We start from the raw sequence: 21,126 nt of genomic DNA, 5'->3' as shown, positions 1-21,126 counted from the left end.
TCATCTCCTCCTGGCCCCCAAGACGGGGCTAGACGGGTCAGTGGGGCCCAGGTGTGGGCGGCCGCCCTCGTGCCCGTCCAGGGGGCAGGCGTGGGGCCCTCCGGTGGGATAGTTCATATTTGTTCCACAAACTGAGAAAGCAAAAGACTGTGGAGTAAACTAACAAAAGTTTCAACAGAAAATAACAAGAGCGTAATTGATGGATTTATTGTCAGTGGTGGGGCTTGAACTCTGGGCCTGGGCGCTGTCCCCAGCTCTTCAGCTCGAGGCGAGCGCTCTACCACTTGAGCCACAGCGCCACTTCCGGTGGTTTTATTGGCGATAAGAGTCTCCCGGGCGTTCCTGTCTGGGCTGGCTTTGAACCGTGAGACCCTCGGATCTCAGCCTCCTGAGAGTAGAGGCGCAAGCCGCCGGCGCCGGCACCACGGGCACTTTGAGGGGCCTCCACGGGTTTGGGGGGCCTCCACGGGTTTGGGGGGCCTCCACGGGTTTGGGGGGCCTCCACGGGTTTGGGGGGCCTCCACGGGTTTGGGGGGCCTCCACGGGTTCGGGAATTTTTCTTTGGTAAAGCAGCCGGGTGGGGCCTCAAGTTTGAAATCCTGCTGCCTCCGCCTCCCAGTGCTGGAATTATAGGTGGTGTACGAGGTGCTAACCCCTCCTTTTAAGATGTGGAATGAATGAGGATGCTGCTGGCTATTTGGCGTACATGTAAGCACCGTTGCTGTAAAAAGGGGAGACCCTTCTGGGAGCGGCAGAGGAGCGGCGGGTCCGGGGGGGGGCGGCGGGTCGGGGGGGTGGTGGTGGGGAGAGGCGGAGGGTCCGGGGGGGGGGGCGGCGGGTCCGGGGGCGGCGGGTCCGGGGGAGCGGTGTCACCACAGGTCTCCCCACGCTCTGGGCCGGGGAGCTGGCGTGGCCAGGCGTGGCTCGCGGGCTGTGCCCACGCGGGCGGTCTGGGCGTCCCTGGCGCCCACAGTGTGGTTCCCCTCTCCCCACCTCAAGTCAGCGCAGCGCCCAGGCTGAACCCCCAAAACCGAGCCCCAGGGGGTCCCGCAGGTCTTGGCCTCTCCTCGCGCTCAGCCCCTGGCCCGCAGCGCCGGTGGCCGCGGGGAGAGGCACCGACCTGGGGGAAGCGGCTTCCCCTGGAAAGGGTTCCCAGCCGAGCGTGCAGGGCGGCCGCGCGCGCCTCGGTCTGCTTCGTGTACTCCATGCAGAAACGCTCTTTAAATCTGTGAGTTTTTTTAGCTGCTGGGGGGGCTGGGGGGGCTGGGGGGCTGGGGGCGTGTTTGATGACCAGACTTCTGTGCGTGGCCTCCATGCGGCTGTTTGAATTCCTTCCAAGCGGCCGCCCCCCCCCCGCGGCCCCCCCGCAACCCCCCCCCCGCGGCCCTCCTTCTCACATCTTACATGTTGTGATTTCACGGGGGCCTTCAACAGTTCATCTGTGCCCGGGCCTCCTGTAAACGCTCCGCCAGGCTCCCGCCTGACCACCCACCGCAGCGGCCTGTCTAAACAGCGTGCGCGTCTGCGCTCACACGCAGCCCGGCCGGCCGGCAGGGAGCCGGGCCCGGGGTTCTTCTCCCCACCGGAGACCGGCCCCGTGGCCCGGGGCCCCGGCTCAGACGCGGCCCCTGGGTGATGCAGGGGAGTGGGGTCCGGCCTCTGCGTGTTGACGCCGTTCCCCAGGGCTCTCCGTGTCTCCTCTCTGCTTTGGGGTCAGCCCCTGTGTTGGGGACAGGCACCAGTACTGTCCTCGGTAGTAGCTAACTTATTCAGTTCCCATGTCCCCACTGGTTACTGTACCAGTGTTGGCGTTCTAAGGAAACTAAGGCCTGAGAAAATCCTGGGACCAGCTGCCACAGTGAGCTTCGCCCAGCATTCTGTGTCCTGTGCCTGTGCAGGGGTCACATGGTGGGATCCTGGCAGCCCCCTGCATGTGCAAAGGCCCTGTGGTCAGTGTTCCCCTGCCCCGTGCTGCCTGCGGGTTTTCTCCAGGCTGTAGAAACCGAGGACGTGGCTCAGGGCCGTCTCCGTGCGGTTGTTGTGCATGCCACCTCTCTGTTAGGTGAGTCATGCAGAGTACACTCGGGTGGACGGTTCTGAGACCATCGCTCAAAAAGAAGCCCCTCTGTAGTCCCCAGACCCTTGCTTCCGCCCGGGCCGCTTTCCGTTGGCTTGGGCCTCCACAGGCCGTCTGCCCGGCATTTCCCACAAACACGGTTGTGCCGTTTACGCCCTTTTGCGTCCAGCTTCTTCCGCTCAGCATCACGTTTTCGATGTGCGTCCGTGTATTGCGGCGCGCTTCTGCGTTTCACTCCTTCGGATGGCTGAGTTGCGTTCCCCTGCGCGGGACCCAGGTTTGTTTGTTGGTTCATCCGGCGAGGGGTGCCTGGGCTTTTTTTTTTTTTTTTGTCGGTCGTGGGGCTTGAACTCTGGGCTTGGGCGCTGTCCCTCAGCTCTTCAGCTCAAGGCGAGCGCTCTACCACTTGAGCTATAGCGCCACTTCCGGTTTTCTGGTGATTTATTGGAGATAGGAGTCTCACAGTCTCTCCTGCCCGGGCTGGCTTTGAACCGCGATCCTCAGATCTCAGCCTCCTGAGTAGCTAGGATTACAGGCGTGAGCCACCAGCGCCCGGCTGTGCCTGGGCTTTTTATCGGTTGGGAGTCGCGGCGGCGTGGCCAGAGCGGGCGTGTGTCTAGGTGTGGATCGCCGGGGGGTCCCGTCCGGGCGGGGTGGGCTGTCCCCGAGGGGGCTGCTCCATGCCTCGTTCCCCCTCACCCGCACGAGGGCGGGGATGTGACCGCCTTGGCCCCGCCGGCCCTGGTCCCCACTGGTGGTCCGTGTCCTGTGTGGCTGTGCGGTTGGCTCTGCTTTTCCCCGGTGACTGGTGATGCCAGTGTCTTCTGTGTGCTGATTGGCCCTGCACCCTCCTCCCCTGCCCCCCCCCCACACTAGGTGAGCTAGCTGGATGTTGGAGGGGACCGCACGGGACCTGGACCAGACGCCACAGGCTCACATCGGGCCGGGAGTGCCGCAGGGCATGGCGCAGCGCGTTTGATGAGCAGGAGGGGATGAGGGTAGAGAGCACCTCCGATCGCCCGTGGTGCCCAGGCACCAGGCGGCCTGCGGTGTCTGTTCCGCCGTTGTGAACTGGGGCAGATCTCACTGATCTCCGGCCTCCGTTTCCCCCCCTGAAGTCCTTATGAACACGTCCGGCTTCTATGGGACGATGCTCTGCCCGGCAGGCGGAGTGCTGTCTGGAAGGGCGCAGGCGCCGGTGCACAGCTCCGCACCTCGGCTGGGAACCCGGCAAGGGCTTCCGCTGTGTGGGAGAGCCAGTCTCTCCTCCTGACCTCCGCTCCTCCCATCTCCCCTGGGGCAGCTCCTTCGCCTCAGGGCCTTTGCACGGGCCTGTCTCTCTTTCCCTGCATTACTTCAGTCTGCTTCTTTCTGCTCTTCCAGGTCCAGCGTACTGTCACCTTGGAGATGTCTCCCCTGACCGAAGAGGTCAGCATCCTTCTGAGCGGCCAGACCCTCGTCGCCCCCTCTTGTGTGGATGCAGCAAGAAGGTGCAATCTGGGAACCAGAGAGCAGTTCCTCCCAGACGCCAGGTCTGCGGCTCTGTCTCCAGAACGGTGAACCATCAATCTCTGTTGTTTATAGACTACCCAGCTTGTGGTATTTTGTTATAGCAGCCTGTCGGGGCTGAGACAGTAATAAACCACCCAGAACTCGGCGCTGAAACAACGGGTCTCTATCCTGGATCCACGGGAGGGGGTGGGGCGGGGCCGCTCCCCTCACCCAGGGCCCAACTGCGCGTCCTGATGCTGGCAGGCCAGGGCCAGGGGCCAGGGGCCACGGTGGAGCTCCCCACGCTGCTCGCCTCTGCACCCCAGCAGACACGGGTCTGGTGAGGGCGGGGCAGCCCCCCAGGGGCCAGCAAGGTGGGGGCAAGATGGACCGGCTGGGCCCCCAGCTCCTAAAGAACTCCGAGGGCCTGGCACAGAGCAGGCGGCTGGGGGGAGAGGGGGCAGGGAGGACCCAGGGTCTGTGTGGAGGTGGGCGGGAGAGACAGGCGGGAGAGGCAGCCGGCAGGGTGGGAGGGCAGAGGGCCCACGGAGGGAGGGCGGGGCGGGGGAGCAGGACTGGGGTCTGAACTCCTGGGCTTTGATGAGATGCCAGCCTCCCATTGACAGTTGCAGGGGGAGCAGTGCAGGGCTGTGGTCAGTGCAGGGCTGTGGGCAGTGCAGGGCTGTGGGCAGTGCAGGGCTGTGGTCAGTGCAGGGCTGTGGGCAGTGCAGGGCTGTGGGCAGTGCAGGGCTGTGGGCAGTGCAGGGCTGTGGGCAGTGCAGGGGGAGCTGGGCAGGGTATGGCGAAGCGAGGGAGGATCCAGCATGTTCCGGCTTCTGTCTTAATCTCCTCTGCTCAAGAATTTGCCGACTTGGGTAGAGTGATAAGAGGAGCCTGCGAGGCCCCGCCCGGGCCCTGACGGCTGCGGTCTGGCTGCTTTTCTTGGTTGCCCGCCGGCTCAGGGCCTGCGCTGCGGGAGGGGGGATGGAGGATGGAGGCGCGGTGAGGGGAGGCGAGCCCCTGCCTGGCTCCTTTTCCCAGACTGCTTCGCAGTGAGGTCGAACCACGTGACTGCATCTAGCCAATGAGCTCCGACCACACGGGCAGGGGCCCTCCCTCTGGAAGCCGGAGGGGTTGGGGTCTCTGCGGGACGGGGAGGCTGGGGCACCGGGCACGGGCGGGCGGGTGTGTGTGGCGGCTGCGCCCACACCGGGCAGGACGGTGTCTGCACTCAGGCCTTCGGCGTGAGCCTGCTCTGGAGAGAGTGGAATAAAACTGAGAACATGTGAGGTCATTGTGCATATTAGTCTAGAAGGTTCTAAGCAGGCCAGCTCCGGCCGCAGAGGACGTGAAGGAGGCGGGTGGTGGAGGAGGTAGACCCGCGTCCTCACACGCAGCCCCGGGCGTGGCCGGCGGGGGCGCAGGGCTGGCGGCCTGGCCCCACAGAGCAGCTGGGGTGAGGAGCCCGTGGGCGCGGCGGACACGGGCGGGGACACGGCGGGGACACGGCGGGGACACCCTGGCTGAGGACACGCTGTCAGTGGGACAGGGGAGGCACTCGCCCGGCCGACGCCCCGTTTCAGAGCTCCTCGCCAGCACGGCGGGGCCAGGCCCCACTCTGCGTCACCCCAAAGCCCAGGGCAGCACGGTCGCCAGCTGGCGGGGCCCGGAGCCGAGCTCCCTGCCCGTGTGCCCCTCGCCCGGCATCTCGCGCGGTGATGTGGGGTGAGCCCGGGGGCGGTGGCTGGCCACGGCCTCTGAATCCCTTTCTGGAAGCCCCTCCCGGGCCCAGCTCTAGAGTCTCCATGGCCTCCGGCTGTGTGAGTTCAAAGCCAAACCAAATGCGGCCACATCCCAGTGTGTCCTGGAATCCCCCGAGCAGCTGGGCCAGGACAGGGCACCGTGCCCAGTGTGTGTGTGTGTGTGATGTGTGGTGTGTGTGGTGTGTGGTATGTGTGTGGTATGGTGTGTGGTGTGTGTGTGTGCTGTGTGCTATGTGTGTATGGTGTGTGTGGTGTATGTGATGTGTGCTATGTGTGTGTGGTGTGTGATGTGTGCTATGTGTGTGGTGTGTGTGGTATGTGTAGTGTGTGTATGTGATGTGTGCTATGTGTGTGGTGTGTGTGCTGTGTGGTATCTGTGGTGTATGTGTTATGTGATGTGCTGTGTGTGCTGTGTGTGGTGTATGTATGTGTGTGGTGTGTGATGTGTGTGATGTGTGTGTGGTATGTGTGATGTGTGCTATGTGTGTGGTGTGTGGTATGTGTGTGGTGTGTAGTGTGTGTAGTGTGTGTATGTGATGTGTGCTGTGTGATGTATGTGATATGTGGTGTGTATGTGGTATATGTGTGTGTGTGTGTGGTGTGTGTGGTGTGTGGTGTGTGGTGTATGTGATGTGTGTGTGTATGTGGTATGTGTGTGTGGTATGTGTGGTGTATGTGTATGTGATGTGCTGTGTGTGTGGTGTGTGTGGTGTATGTATGTGTGTGGAATGTGATGTGTGTGTGGTGTGTGTGCATGTGATGTGTGCTGTGTGTGTGGTGTGTGATGTGTGTGTGTGATGTGTGTGATGTGTGTTTGATGTGTGTGTGATGTGTGCTGTGTGTGGTGTGTGATGTGTGTGATGTGTGTGTGTGCTGTGTGCTGTGTGTGTGCTGTGTGTGGTGTGTGATGTGTGTGTGTGATGTGTGTGATGTGTGTGATGTGTGTGTGTGATGTGTGCTGTGTATGTGCTGTGTGTGTGGTGTGTGTGGTGTGTGTGGTGTGTGTGATGTGTGCTATCTGTGTGGTGTGGGTGTGTGTGTGTATAGGGGTGGGATGATGTGGTTCTCTGTGCAGTGGAGGACGTGGCCGGGCCGTGGGTGGGTCTGTTGTAGTCCAGGCGTTGCACATGGCTGTGCGGGTCAGGACTGGCCTGTGCTCCAGACGTTGCGCGTGGCTGAGAGTGTGCGGGGAAGAAAGGTGGGGAGCTCTGCTGAGCGCCTTGTGGTTGGCAGGCCGGAGCGGGCTTGGAGCGGCCGTGGGGGTGAAGCTCAGTCCCCCAGAGTTGGGCTCCGGTTCTGTGGACTTGGCCCGGGGGCGGCACGGGGGGTGGGCAGTGGCCGTGGCCCTCTCCGGCCCCCGGGGTGAGCGGTTCTGAGCTGTGTCCTGCAGGGGTCCCGAGGCTGGCCCAGTGTCTGGTCTTGGATGGCGAGAACCCCGGCTCTGGTGCCGAGTCTTGTCCTGGCCTTGCGGATCTCTGTCCCCGCGGGCCGGCCGCTCCCGGCGTCCTGAGGTGGCGATGCCGAGTCTGGACCACCCGAGGCGAGCGAGCGCGTGGGGAGAGGGAGGAGGCCGCGCCCGGCTCTGCGATAAGCTGTTGCAGAGGCAGCAGGAGAGCTCGGAGCCAAATTCCAACGCTCTGGCTCAGGTGGGGCGGGAGGAGGGGGAGCTGCGGCCGGCCATCTCCGACGCCATCTCCTCCATCCGCTGCTGCGAGCACAGCCCCGTGATGTCCTCCCTTGCCAATGTCTTCAACCGGGGCAGATAACGTGTGCGGTGACTTATTGCACGCATTCCTTCCCGCCCTGCTCGCCTGCCAGCCTGGCTCCCGGCTCCTTCGCACTATCAGCGGGGCTCTCCGTGCCCAGCCTCCTGCTCCTGCTCCTGCTCCTCCTCCTCCTCCTCCTCCCTCTCCTCCTCCTCCTCCTTTCCCTCCTCGCCTCTCTGCCCCCAGGCCCACTCCTGTGGAAGGCCCCACGGAGACCTTGGGGTCTCCCAGAGCCCCATTCTGTACCCAGCCTGGCGAGTGGACAGCGTGGGGCGGCCCTGCTGCCCGGTGCCCAGGCCCAAGGCCTCCCTGCCCCGCTGGGGGGTTCAGCCGGAGACCAGGCATGGGGGTGGGGGCGGGGGCGGCCGCGAGGCGCCCGGTCCTGCGCGGGGCCTGGCGGATTAGAGGAATACGTAGAATTTCCAAATTTAGCGCTCAGGAATCGCTTCGTATAAACAAGGGCTGGTTTCTCGGCAGAGATACAAAGTAGATAATGCCAGAAAAGTCAGTGACGGGACCCTGTGAGTCTACAGCCAACCTCCGCGCCACCGTGGTGTGCATGAAGGGCTGCTTCCTGCCTGGCCCTCTGCATGGGTGGTCGGGCTTAAAACGAAGCATCCAGGCTGACAAATGCTTTTACAAAGGCCAGAGTATAAACTATAAACCCACTGTCAGCCGGGCGGAGGGAGGCGACGCCGCTCCCGCGCCTGCACGGGCGGTTTGGCCCCTAGACGAAAGCGCCGCTCCGGGGAGGGCGGGCGGGCGCGCGGCGGCCGGCCTGCCGCTCACCGCCGGGGCCACCAACCCACACACGAGCATCCTGCCCACACACCGGGCCTGCGCAGTGTCACCCGGCCAAGCGCTGCCGAGCAGAGGAAAGCACGCAGAGCTCGGAGGGGGACAGAGGCCGGGAGGGAGCTCTGCCCCGGAAGCACAGGTCACTGAGGGACTTGAAGGGCGGCGGTTTGAGGAGAAACCAGCAAGCAGCCCGGGACACACACTCACGCACACGCATGCACACGCGCAGGGCACATCCCACACATGCACAAAGCATGGGCACGCAGTCAGTCACACACACACATGCACACACTAAAATATATACACAAACCCATGAACGCATGCCCATCCATGCACGCACACAAATATGCACACATATGCACACATGCACACTAGTGCATACATGGGTGCATGAAATATTCTAACATGCACATTCACACATATACCTGCATGAACACCTTGTAGTGTACCCACACTTTTACACACACACACATGCAGGCTAACATGCCTACAAATGCATACATGTACACACGGGTAGACATACACACATACTTGTGTACACACATGCATTCATGTGCACACACTCGTGCAAACGCACACACATGTGCATTTATCTGTGTGCACAGGACACAGCACACACAATGTGCTCGTGCGTACACACACACACATGCACCCTTGCACAGCGGGGATTGTTCCCAGGGAAGGGAGTTCCACTTCGTGGGTGCTCACGTGTGGGAGTCCATGCATGCATGCGTGTCTGTATGCACACATGGATGTGTGTGTATGTTGGTGTTTGGTGAGAGCAGGTCCTCGGGACAGGGCTTGTTTCGGAGGTAATGAACATTTTCACAATCGCCGGTGGTGATGGCTTCACACTTCCCAGTGACACCACCGCGTTGTCCACATGAAGTGAACAAACGGTCCGGTAGGGGTGCAATCAGTTTCTGTCACTGTGACGGAATGCCTCCATGACCAATTTATAGGGAGGAAACGTTTGGTGTGGCTCATGTTTCAGAGGCTCCGGTCCAGGGCCACTCGGCCCTGTTGCTTTGGTGTGTGGTGCACACCCTACTGTGGTGGGAGCAGGAGGAGAGGAGGCCAGACAAGAGGGGCCTGCGACCTAATACCCTCTCCCAGGGCCCACCTCCCTGTGATGTCACTTCCTTCCTCTAGACCCCCCCATGACATCACTTCCTCCTCTAGGCCCCACCTCCTCCCCATAGTGCCATATGGACCTTTTGTGGGATTTAGGCCTAAATATTTAGTAATATGTGCATTATATCTCCATAAACTTGCAGGAACACAATTTCCCTGCATTTACTTGCTCCACTCTCTCTTCAGAAAATCTAAAGACTACAGATGATCAAAAAGACTAGAAAATACCACCCTATCAATAAAAGCCAAGTCCCGTGAGCAGGCTGCAGTGTCAAATTCCGAGTGCTCAGGCTGCGCCTTGGCTGCGTTCCGCTTCTTGGGTTGGATGGCTTGGCGGTGCTGTTTTCTGCAGGGGTAGACCGTGCCCTGGAGTGTGGTTTGGCTCCTGACAGTCTTGAACCATCTCTTTTCTGGACAAGACACATCTGAGCAGAGCACGGAGCCCCAGTAAGCGCGGTGATGGAAACCTCTCGGCAGGGAAAGGCCTGCTGCGAAGGGAGACTCGGGGGTCGGGAGGCGGCTGGGCCACAGCTGAATTCAGGTTTCCGACACAGGCGCCCTGCCAGGCTGGCCAGCTTGGCGTGGGCTGGCCATGCCGGGGCAGGCTGGGGGTTGAGTCATCTGCCCTAGGATCCTTTCATCCTCCCCTGTGCTGCTTTTTAAATAGAAAGGAAAGTCACGTGTGCCTGTGGCTACAGGAGCCAACGAGCATCCTCCCCCCTTCCTCGGAGCCGCGTGTTGCTCACGGAGGGCCTGGCCCTGTCCTCGGTCACCTTTCCCACGGCAGGAGTCAAGGCTCTCTGGGGAATTGGATGGCTGCGATGCCCGCAGGTGGGGCGGGATTTATCCCGTGGAACCGGCTCACGTCACGTGGGCTACGTGTCAGAGGCCAGGGAAGCCAGTGGTGGGCTTCGAGTCTGAAGCCTGGGGACCAGAGAGGAGCCCCGAGTGGAAACCTGGGTCCAAGGTCAGGAGACCCAAGACTTCAACTCCCCCCACGGTGTGTGTGTGCTGCCCAGGCTGTCAGTGGCTCGGACCAGGCTGCTCCTCTGGGGTGGGGTGGGGTGGGATCTCCGTTCACTGAGTCCGTGGCTCAGATGCCCAACGCACCTGAAAGCGATCTTCCAGACCTGCTCTGACAGCGTGGGCAAGCGGGGCCAGCCCTCAGCCCGGCCGGTCAAGCTGGCTCAGTACGAGCCGCCGCAGGGCCTTCACTCTGCAAAAGGGAGTTTGTTTTAAATGTTTTGAGTGTAGAACTGGGGCCTCGGGGTTGCGGGGCAGCGGGGTGGGGGGGAGTGGGGAGGGACCCCTGAGTTCTGACGGAAGTGTTCCCCAAGGTGGCTACAAAATGGATTCTCCAGCTTCCTGCGTCACATCAGTGGTCTTCCCCCAAGCATCGACTGCGCGGGTTCAGTGGTGCTCCCGATGAACCATTCCTGCCCTGACCGCCTGGCACCTGTGGGGTGTGGATTCTGTTCCCATGGCCTCCAAGGGCCACAGACGCCGGCAGGCCGGCCAGGGCACCCATAGACGTCAGTCTCCGTCTGAATGTTGGTGGCCGAGTCCTCTGCACAGCAGACATGGCGGGGAGTGAAGCTGGCTTCTGCCCAGAAGATGGGTTGGTGAGGATGTTTATGGTGGACCGTGTTCCGGAGGCGGACCGTCATCACGTGATGTCAGACGCTTCCTTCTCTAAACAATCCTGGGAATCGTCTTGTCTCCGGGGGCTTTGTAAACTATGCTCAGCGGGAATACCGCTGGGTCCTGGAGGCCGGGCCGCAGGGCATGCGTGCCGTGTGGGCTTGGGGACTTGCTCCTGTCACGCACCGGACAACCGCGTCAGCAGCAGCTCTGCGCCCAGGGCCTGGCTTCTTGACTCCTGAACCTCGATTTCAAATAGCTCTGAAGGGATGGCCTCGGTTCAGAGGGGTTTGACCCCGGGATCGTGCCGGCGTTGTACCTATTCTGAGGGGAGACTGGGAACCCAGAAGCTCTGATGGAGTGAGGCCATGGTGGGGGTCTAGGCCCGGGCGTGTGGGCAACCTCCCAGAGGACCCTGACCTCCCCCAGGGGTGAGCACCGAGACTCCAGCCCGGCCTCCTCCTCCTCCTCACACGGACGATGGGGGCCGGGCAAGCTCAAGTGGCTGACCTGAGTCCCATTGCTAAGTTCCTCTCCAGGCTGGATTAGAACCTGGGTCTTGCAGTGATTTCTCCCTGCTTTTTGGCCCATGCCCCACATCCACAGGGACAAAGGTGAGCCCCACCTGCACGTGTGTGAGTCTGGGCTTCGCGCTCACATTCGCACGGACTTCGAGTCCCACGTTTGAGCTCATATCCAACCTAAAGGAGCTGGCTATTTTCAGTTCTGGGCCCCAGAGGCCCTGGGGCCTGAGGACCACACAGGTCTGCGGCCCCGAGTGCTGCTCCCCGCCCCCCAGCTCACTCCTTACATCCCGCTTCTGTTCCCTAGGGGACCCCATTCCCAGCTAACTAGATGATGGAGACAAATCGTGTACGCCGGGAAGCTGAGCATTTCTGGGGTCGACCGCAGTGCGCCTCCTTCCCTCTCAGGATCACAGGCAGGGGCCGAGGGCATGGGTAGCCACACTGCCCACCGGGCGCAAAGCCTGCGGAGGGCGTGGTTCAGACAGGCGGTCCCGAGGCTGAGGGAGGGGGTGGCAGGGTGGAGGACGGAGCTGGGAGGCCAAGAGCTTGGAGCAGAGCGATGGAGCTGCTGGGGAAGAGCAGGAGCGGCTCTGGGCAGAGGAGGGGCGACCACAGCATAGATGCCGGCGTTCAACGTTCTCAGAGAAGCCGGGCAGGTGGCTCAAGCCAGTTACAACCCAGCCGCTTGGGAGGCAGAGACTGGGGGAGGGAGATCTAGATCCGTGACTGGCCCAGGCCTACACGTTTGAGAGCTCTCCCGTTTCCCCGGAGGCTGGGGAAAGCACCATGACTGGGCACACTGCCGGGTACACGGGGAGCACCCCGGAGGATGGCAGTCCAGGCCCGTCCAGGCCTCAAACCAGGCTCTGTCTAGAGCATAACCACAGGCACAGCAGGGCGGGAGGCTCAGCTCGGCGGGAGGCAGGCGAGCTGGCACCCAGGGAGAAGCATGGGAGCAAGGCCTTCTCCTGGGTCCCCCGGGGGTGGGCGGCCGGCGCCCCCTGATCCCTGGGGCCTCTGGGGGTGCAGGAGAAGCTGGTGGAGGTGAGGCTGCAGGCCGGGGCCGTCCTTCCCGGAAGGGTGTGTGATTGTAAGTAGGGGTCGGCCTTCCCTAATGGCAGGGTTGGTGAGGTGCGGTGGCGGTCTGGGATCCGTCCCATCTCCAGCTCCTCTCCTATTCCCTGGGCCGGGAGGTAAGGAAAATGCTCTCTGAGTTTTTAACTTTGAGAAGAGAAGGCAGATGCTGTCAACCGGGCTGGAGAAGGTGAGGGCCTGGCGTTCTGCAGGGCGGCGTCCGTTCACCCCGGGTTTGCTGTGGGGATTTTCAGGGAGGGTGGGCGCGCAGGGGGCCGGGCCTGGGGCGAGCAGGAAGGCCTGCGCGGCAGGTAAGGAGTTCCGGCCTTGGTGCACAGCCACTCGCGCTCGGTGGGGTGCAGGCCGCAGCTCTGCACCTGTCTCTGCTGGGAATGCGTTAGAGCCAGGAACTCTCCCGCCCAGCTGCCCCCTCCGCGTCCGCACGGGCGGGCGGCAGCCTCAACGCTCAGATGTCATCTTGGCGGGTTTTTAAAAGCCTAACCTGGGTCTCAGTCCATTTTCTATTGCTAGAGCAAAATGCCAGCACTGGGTACTTGACACTGGAAAGAGGTTGGCTTAGCTCCCAGTTTTGAAGACGAAGTCCAAGATGGCGGTTCCCGTGTTCAGCCTCTGCTGAGGACTCACGGGGAGTGCCACCCTCCCGACACCCATCCATCCATCCACCCACCTGTCCATCTGCCACCCATCCGCCATCCACCTGTTATCCATCTGTCCATCCATCCATCATTTATGCATCCACTCATCATAATCCCATCCATCATCCATCATTCATCCATTCATCTACCATCCACCTGCTACTCACCCATGCAGCCACAGCAGAGATGTGCAGAATGCCGGTGATACCCTTACCCTGACCTGGGTGCTGAGCACTGAGCACTGAGCTGGGCACTGGGCTGGGTGCTGAGTGCTGGGTGGTGCTGAGGACTGAGCTTGGTACTAGGCACTGGGCTGGGTGCTGAGGACTGAGCTGGGTGCTGGACACTGGGCTGGGTGCTGAGCACTGGGCTGGGTGCTGAGCACTGGGCTGGGTGCTGGGCACTGGGCTGGGTGCTGGGCACTGGGTCCCGCAGCAGCTCTCATCCTTGCTCTCATGTTCTGGCAGAGGAGGGGGTCACAGCTCCCACACTAACTTCCCTTGGGACCCTTAGGCCAGGCCACGGTCTGGACAGGATGACCCTGACACTTGGGTCTTGCTACCTGTGGACACTGGGCTCCAGCCATTAGTCTATGGCTTAAAAAATAACCAGTTCCTGACTCAAAAGTGGCTTATCGTTTTGTTTGTGTGGGGCCAGAGAGGGAACCTGGCTCCGACGCATGGGCGGCAAGTCAACAGCGGCAACAACAACAACAACTACTACTACTACTAATGACCAGGAAAGACTAAAATGTTTCCTCTTGGTCCTGTTCAAAAGCTCCTTCCCTCATTTTTTACCTATCTAGCTATCTGTCTGTCTGTCTGTTGGTCAGTCTATCCATCTATCTGTCTGTCTGTTGGTCAATTGATGTATCTCTGTCTGTTGGTCAGTCTGTCTATCTATCTATCCATCCATCTGTCCTCAGGGTTCTGGGTTTTGGACTCAGGCTGATACCCTGAGTAGCTAGGGTTACAGGCGTGAGCCACCGGCCCCTGTCATGCAGCATAACTGAATTTTGAAGAGCAAATGGCTTCCCCTGTGAGCCCTGCCCCCACACGCCCCCCTGTTCACAGGCTCAGGAACCACGCCACGCATGAAAGGATGCGGTGTCTGGCTGCACTAGAGCAGGACGAGGTCCACCAGGAGGTTCGCATGTCGTTTTGCAAACAGTCCAAACAGAGGCGTGCACATGCGTGTGTGCAAGCGTGTGCATGCATGCGCGCTGGGTATGGCTAGTACCTTGGGATGGAACAGAGACCGAGAAAATAGACAGCACTGCAGTGGAAGCCCAACTCACGACGGAGAAAACCAGCTCAGGTGGGGTTGGACGATGGATCATTCTGACTGCGGTTTAAACACGCGCAGGTTGCTCAGAGGAGCCTTGCTCTTATCGGGCTCCCTGTTGCTTCCATGATGAAAGTTGAGCCTGCACCATTTCCTGTGGCCAGCGCGCACAGAGCAGCAAGGGCCGCATCTATTTTGGATCCTGGCTTCTAAGCCTCCCAGTATCGTCGGCATCAGCTGGCACAGACAGCGCTGGCCACCTTCTTTCACAGAAACGGCCAAGGGCGTCTATCAATGAAGCCATGCGCGGGCGGAAGAGCTCGCCAATGGCCGCTCCATCAACTCTGGCAGCTGTGTACATTACGCCTTTTGATCTGCGAGGATGCTGTGTTTAGATGACATCATGGGCCTTCGGTTATCTTTCCCGAAGGTAGAAGGGACGTAAGCAGACATCCACTTTTGTAAGATAAAATTAGCACCTTGCGGCTGGAGCATAAACATGTTTTCGGCAGGAAAGCTCTGATTAAAGTACAAAGCGGCGGAGGGGCAGGCTTCACCCCTGTGCACGAGATTCCTATTTATAATACAAGGAAATAGCAGTGATGTGACCCGGGGCCACGGCGAGAACCGCCCACCCCCACCATCGACCTCACTATGGAGAAACGGCTCGGGTGGTGCAACCGTCCTGGGCATGGTTCCACGCGGATTTGCTTCCTCGAAGCCCAGACTGCAGTGTGGGGAGAGGGAAGGGAAGACGGCTGCGGTGGAACCGGGCTCCGGGCGAGGATTTCCAGGGGGTTCGGCTTCTCGGCGCTCCCCAGGCTGCTGGGGAGGCTCTGCGGCCTGCCCGCTGGACAAGGGGTTCACCAAACCGCTTGCCCAGGTGCCAGACCACGTCTGTCCCCTTCCCCTTCCCCTGCCATGCCCTCAGCCCACCCAACCCCTCACCTGGACAGCTAGATTCTCAGGTTACAGACGTGCCCACGGGGGGAAACGTGGCTCTAGGAAGACAAACCCAGCTGGGCTTCTTCCCTTCCCTTCGGAAGCCCATTTCCTCACAGGGCTCTCAGCCACCAGCCACGCGGTGCTCACACACAGCCCCGTGTGAGCCCCGGGAACGCGGCTCAGCCTCACCACACGCCCACCTCCAACACATGAGCTACCTGCATGCTCTTATCGTTATTGCTTTAAAAAGATGGATGTGCTATTTGACTGTGTACGCGAAGGAAGAGGAGGAGGAAGAAGAGGAGGAGGTGGAGGAGGAGGAGGAGGGGGAAAAGGAGGAGGAGGAGGAGGAGGAAGAGGAGGAGGAGGGGGAGGAGGAGGACGGGGGAGGAGGAGGAGGAGGAAGAGGAGGAGGAGGAGGAGGAAGAAGAGAGGAGGAGGAGGGGGAGGGGGAGGAGGAAGAGGAGGAGGAGGTGGAGGAGGAGGAGGAGGGGGAAGAAGAGGAGGAGGAGGAGGAAGAGGAGGGGGAAGAGGAGGAGGAGGAGAAGGAAGAGGAGGAGGAGGGGGAGGAGGAGGAGGAGGAGGGGGAGAGGGAGGAGGAGGAAGAGAGGAGGAGGAGGAGGAGGGGGAGAGAGAGGAGGAGGAGGAAGAGAGGAGGAGGGGGAGGAGGAGGAGGAGGAGGGGGAGGAGGAGGAGGAGGAGGGGGAGGAGGAAGAGGAGGAGGAGGAGGAGAGGGGGAGGAGGAGGAGGAGGAGGGGGAGGAGGAGGAAGAGAGGAGGAGGAGGGAGAGGGGGAGGAGGAGGAGGAAGAGAGGAGGAGGAGGGAGAGGGGGAGGAGGGAGAGGGGGAGGAGGAGGAGGAGGAGGAAGGGGAAGAGGAGGAGGAGGAGGAGGAGGAAGAAGAAGAAGAAGAAGAGAAGAAGAAGAAGAAGAAGAAGAAGAAGAAGAAGAAGAAGAAGAAGAAGAAGAAGAAGAAGAGGAGGAGGAGGAGGAGGAGGAGGAGGAGGAGGAGGAGGAGGAGGAGGAGGAGGAGGAGGAGGAGGAGGGGGGGGGGGGAAGAGGAGGAGGAGGAGGAGGGGGAGGAGGAAGAGGAGGAGGAGGAGGAGGGGGGAGGAGCTGTCTGCGTGGTGGCGATCTCATTTTTGAGGACATCTTTCAAGTCTTGTTCAGGGCTCCGGCGGAGGGGGCAGAGTCTCCCAGCTCGAGCCCTCCGAGGGCTCTGGGCCTTGGTGACAGTGTCCCGCACGGGGCCAGCTCCAGCCCAGCACCAGAGGACGGGACAGGAGGGGGACAGGCTCAGAGGCATGGGGCCTTGTGCCCAAGCCCAGGTGAAACAGATCAGGCAGGCAATGCCCCTCCCCCCCAGAACCACAGGGAAACCCAGCGAAGAGCAGAGCACCCCGTGGCGCTGTACAGGAAGCGTCATGGATGGGGCACGTCGATTCACTCTGTTGGTTCACGTCTGCTAAGGACCGTTGATGTTTTTCTAGTGTGTGTGCCTTTTCAACCCTATTACTTGTAATACAGCTCATCTTTCTTTTGTCTTTTAAATTGCTTTTTGGTAATAATTGAAAGTTAACTTTTGTGCAGGAGCGGACAGAGCACCAAACCTCCAAAGAGTGGCTTGCGTCTTCCAGCGAGCAGGAGGACTCAGAGGCAGAGACGCTGACTGCGCTCCCCAGACAGTGGCCTACTGACCCCGCCCACAGAGCGGGAGAAACACCATCTCTAATCACACTGGTACTTTGGATCTCCTGATAGCTGTGTCTATTGATTCTGGTGGCTGTGGCCGTAGCCAGAGGGTCTCTATGGAACTCACCTGGGCTCCCCATTTTCTATCTGTCCCAGTAAACTCCCGTCTTCTCCCTCCTCCTCCTGCTTCTTCTTTTTTTAATAATAATGAATTGTGTCGTGATATTTTCATAGATGTATACAGTGTGCTCCCACTGTGTTTTGCTCCGTCTCCTCTGTTTTGCCCCTCCCCTGTCCTTCTCCCTCTCCCCCATGCCCAGTAATCTCTCTTGTCAGCTCATGTCTGTCTGTTTTTAGGCTTAGATTTGGCATATGAGAGAAAATGAGATTTTTGCTTGTCTCAGTCTTTTGCTTAACACAATGATTTCCACCTCTACCCATTTTTTCTGCAGATGATATGTTTCTTTTTATGACTAATACTCTATTATATGTAAAATATCATATTAATTTAAAGTTCTAGTAACATGTTAAGAAAAAAATGTATATATAAAATATGTGGGCTGGGAATGTGGCTTAGTTAGTTAGTTAGTGACAGAGTGCTTGCCTAATATGCACGAAGCCCTGGGTCCCCAGGCTGGCAGTGGTGCTGTGTCTCAATTGATAGAGTACTACCCTTGAGCAAAAAGAAGCTTAGGGACAGTGCCCAGGCCCTGAGTTCAGGCCCTGATTTCAAGTCCCAAGACTGGCAAAAAAAAAAAAGTGAATACACACACACTATAACTTACTGATGCATTTTTGAGTTGCTGGGCATCTAGACTGGTTGCACAGCGTAGCAGATCATAGGCTGATAGAGCTAAATATGATTGAAGTGCACTGTATACATGTACAAAAGTGTGATAATGCAATTCATTATTGTAGAAGGGGGAGAAGGAGGAGGAGGAGGAAGAGGGAGAAGTCAGGAGTCTACTAGGAAAGCTAGGGAATGGGGCATCCAGGTGAGCTCCATCGAGACCCCTGGACCCACAGGACCGGCTGAGTTCGGTGATCTCAGCCTCCACATGCCAGTGCCTGTCACGGCGCCCAACTGTGGATGAGCTGGGTCTCGTCAACGTTCCCCTCAGACTGACTTTGAACCATGGTCCTCTATCTTAGGCTCCCAAGTGGCTTGGGTTTTTCAAGAGACACTGGGCGGCTCTAAGGGAGCAGCTGGACTGGGGGAGCCCAGCCTGCAGGCGGCTGAGGGTGGATTTGAACAGGGTCTGTGAGACACCGGCTTGCAAGTCCCCAGCCCTGCTGCGGGCCTCTGTGCAGTGCCGGCCTCCACGTGCGGGCACGGGTGTTTATTGCCCCCGCGGCTCCGGCGTGGGCAGGGGCTGGACTTTGATGGAGTGGAGGGGGCCCCGAGGGCTGGCGGCCGGCTGACACCGCAGACGCTTATGCTGGCCGGGGCCCTGGGTGCGCGGGAGATGCAGTGAGGTGCGTGGTGAGGTTGGGGCTCGCGGAGGGGGGCTTGGCACATTCCCCCAGGGAGGGCTGGGGTAGGGGGTTCTGTGCCCACCCTTCCTGCCAGCGCCCGCGGGCACCTGCTTGCTGCTGAACCCCAAGTGCCGTGGCCTCTCGTCATGGGGGTAAAGCACCCCCCTTCCATGTAACTCTGGGAGAAAGGAGAAGCTTCGTGATGAGCTGGATGTCAAACTCCATCTGCTCGGGCGCCGCTCCGCACGTGGTGGGCTCAGAACCACAGAACCAGCTCGAGCTGGTACCGGCCGGTGCCAGCAGGTCTGAGCGCCATGGCTACGCCTCGGTCCCTCGGCCCGGGCTTCCTGGCCAGGCCTCCGTCCCCCCTGAGCCGGAGCCAGGGGACAGGCGGATAAGCCGCGGGGCCGCCACCCGACCGAGCCTCCTCATTAACCCCTGGTCAGACTGCCACCAGGTCACAGAAAACCCAGCACACAGGGCCCGCGTGTGGGGTGGGGTGCACGGCCCTCGGCTCGCTCGGCTCTGCTAATTGGGGCGCGCCTCTCCAGTCGTCTCTGCTCTTTGTCTGAGCAGAAAAAGATAAGGAGGAAGCGGGCTGCTGGCCGGGGTCGGGCTGCCCGGGCTTCCTCCCGGCTCCCGGCAGGCGAGAGGCCGGCCGGCCGGGTGGGGCGGCCGCGGTGTGGGAAAGCGGCCGCTGCCGCCCGCGTTCGGGGCCTGGGCTCTTCCCACTCGGCTGTCCCTCGCCCAAAGCAAAAATGTCTTCAGACGAGAGGGGACCCAGAGACTGATTTATAAGGGTCGGGGCGCTGCGTCTAACACACCTGGAAATCAAGGAACCCGAGTGGCAAGCTGTCTGCTCCTCAGCGAGCAGGCCTTGGGAAAACAAGCGTATGTTTGTGTTGCTTTGCTCTTTCCCGGCTCCCCCGACTAAAATCCTATCAAAAGAAGGCCGCTCGCTCGGTAGAACTGAAAATTAGAAGCTGTAAATGGAAGCAAGGAAAGGCCCGCCTGAAAACCAAAAGCAATGCGTTAGCGCCGATGCCGCTCTCGTCCTTTTATTTAAATATTAGAAAAACAGTATTCTATAGTGTGTTGACATTCGGGCTAAATCTTTCCCTTATAAGGTGTTTGACATACATAGCCTTTATTATGGCAGTCCCAGATCGAAGGGTTTGTGCGCGTTAACGTTACCAGCTGCCGCTCTAATCCCCAGGGGACGTAAAATTGGAATCCCCAACTTCCAATATCAATGTTAGCACAAACGCTATAAAATGTATCTTGTCAGAATTGGCCCGAGCCGCTAAGCTCTTCACCGGGGAACGGATCACAGCTGGTGTTTCCGCCCGGGGAGGCTGACCGCTGGCCACCGGGGCGTCCTCCGCCCCGTGCCCCCATCCCCCCCCCACTGCCCACCCGGAGCCTCGGGCAGGGCTGGCTGTGGGGGAACGGTGGGTCCCCGGCCCGTGGTGGCCACCGTGGGCACGGCGGTGGGGACAGGGGCCTGCAGGGCCAGCCCAAGCCTGGAGATAGGAGCGGCATCAGGAATGCCAGGAATGTCTCCCTTCTGCGCGGAGGCTGCCGTCCCTCCCGCAGTGACGGCGCTGACATTTGCCAGAGCTCTGGAGGTGGCAGTGCCCATCCCAGCCGGGAGAAGGTAACGTTTATTTTTCTATTTTCTCCCCGCGCGCTCTCACACACACTACAGAAGACCACCAAGTGTGCATCTTTTTTTTTTTTTTAACATCGTGATGTACAATTCGCATTTGTTCATCAAAAAACCAGCGCCCCAGGTCATCCACTTCGACTTTTTTTTTCCTTTTCTTTTTCTTTTCCTTTTCTTAAACAGGAAATGGTTTCAGATGTTTATATGTTATAAAGTTAGGCGACTAATCTGTTTACCATTTACCAGGTCCTAGGTAACTCTCTCTCTCTCTCTCTCTCTCTCTCTCTCTCTCTCTCTCTCTCTCTCTCTCTCTCTCTCCCCCTCTCCTCTCCTCTCTCTCACACACACCTTTTAATCTCCAAACCTCAGAGAATGACATTAGTTCTCTCTCCTCTCTCTTTCTCTCTCTGTCTCTCTGTCTCTCTGTCTCTGTCTCTCTCTCTCTCTCTCTCTGTCTCTCTCTACTTAAAATTTTAAAAACTGAAGCCCTTACTAGTCCCCTGACTGCAGGACACTGCAGATGGCAGAAGCTCAGTGGTGTGGTGTGAGCCTCACAGTCCCTTCCTCTCCGAGGACAAGTGTTGCAAACACAACACGGCCCCCCATGTTTGCATTCTGTACCCCAGCACAGACACGGGGCAGAGGGGTCGCAGCTAGCCTGATGCCAGAGGCCTCAGACACCCCCGGTGGAGAAATCTATTCATCAGTCACTAAAAACACAATTTTCATCTGATCGGGGTCACTCTTTTCCTCGGCCTTTTTCAGATCACGCAGGCAGGGCTAGCTCGGCTGTCCCCGGGGAAGGCTGCACCCCGATGTTTGGGAATAAGAGTTTTGTTTTATTGCGGGATTTTTACCTCCTTCCTCCCAGGGCTGGTCATTTCCCACAATCACTATAGATGCCCTGTTTGCTATCGCAAATCAATGGTATTTTTTCCCCTAGGCTATATATTTATAGCCCAGGAAGAGGGACCACGAACAGGCAAGGTTTGAGTGGTTTTTTTTTTTTTAAAGGGAACTTGGGAGCATTCAAATTGTTGCTTAAAGACTATTGTAAATGTAGAATTCAAAATAAAGTCCTATCATTTGCAGTGACAGCCTCAAATGGCATCGGAACCGGCTTGTGTCTGAACAAGGG

This window comes from Dipodomys merriami, unplaced genomic scaffold (assembly GCF_024711535.1).
Source record: "Dipodomys merriami isolate MVZ:Mamm:240054 unplaced genomic scaffold, mDipMer1.0.p SCAF_120, whole genome shotgun sequence".
In the NCBI taxonomy this organism is placed as follows: Eukaryota; Metazoa; Chordata; class Mammalia; order Rodentia; family Heteromyidae; genus Dipodomys; species Dipodomys merriami.
Note: the sequence above shows the minus strand (reverse complement) of the source record.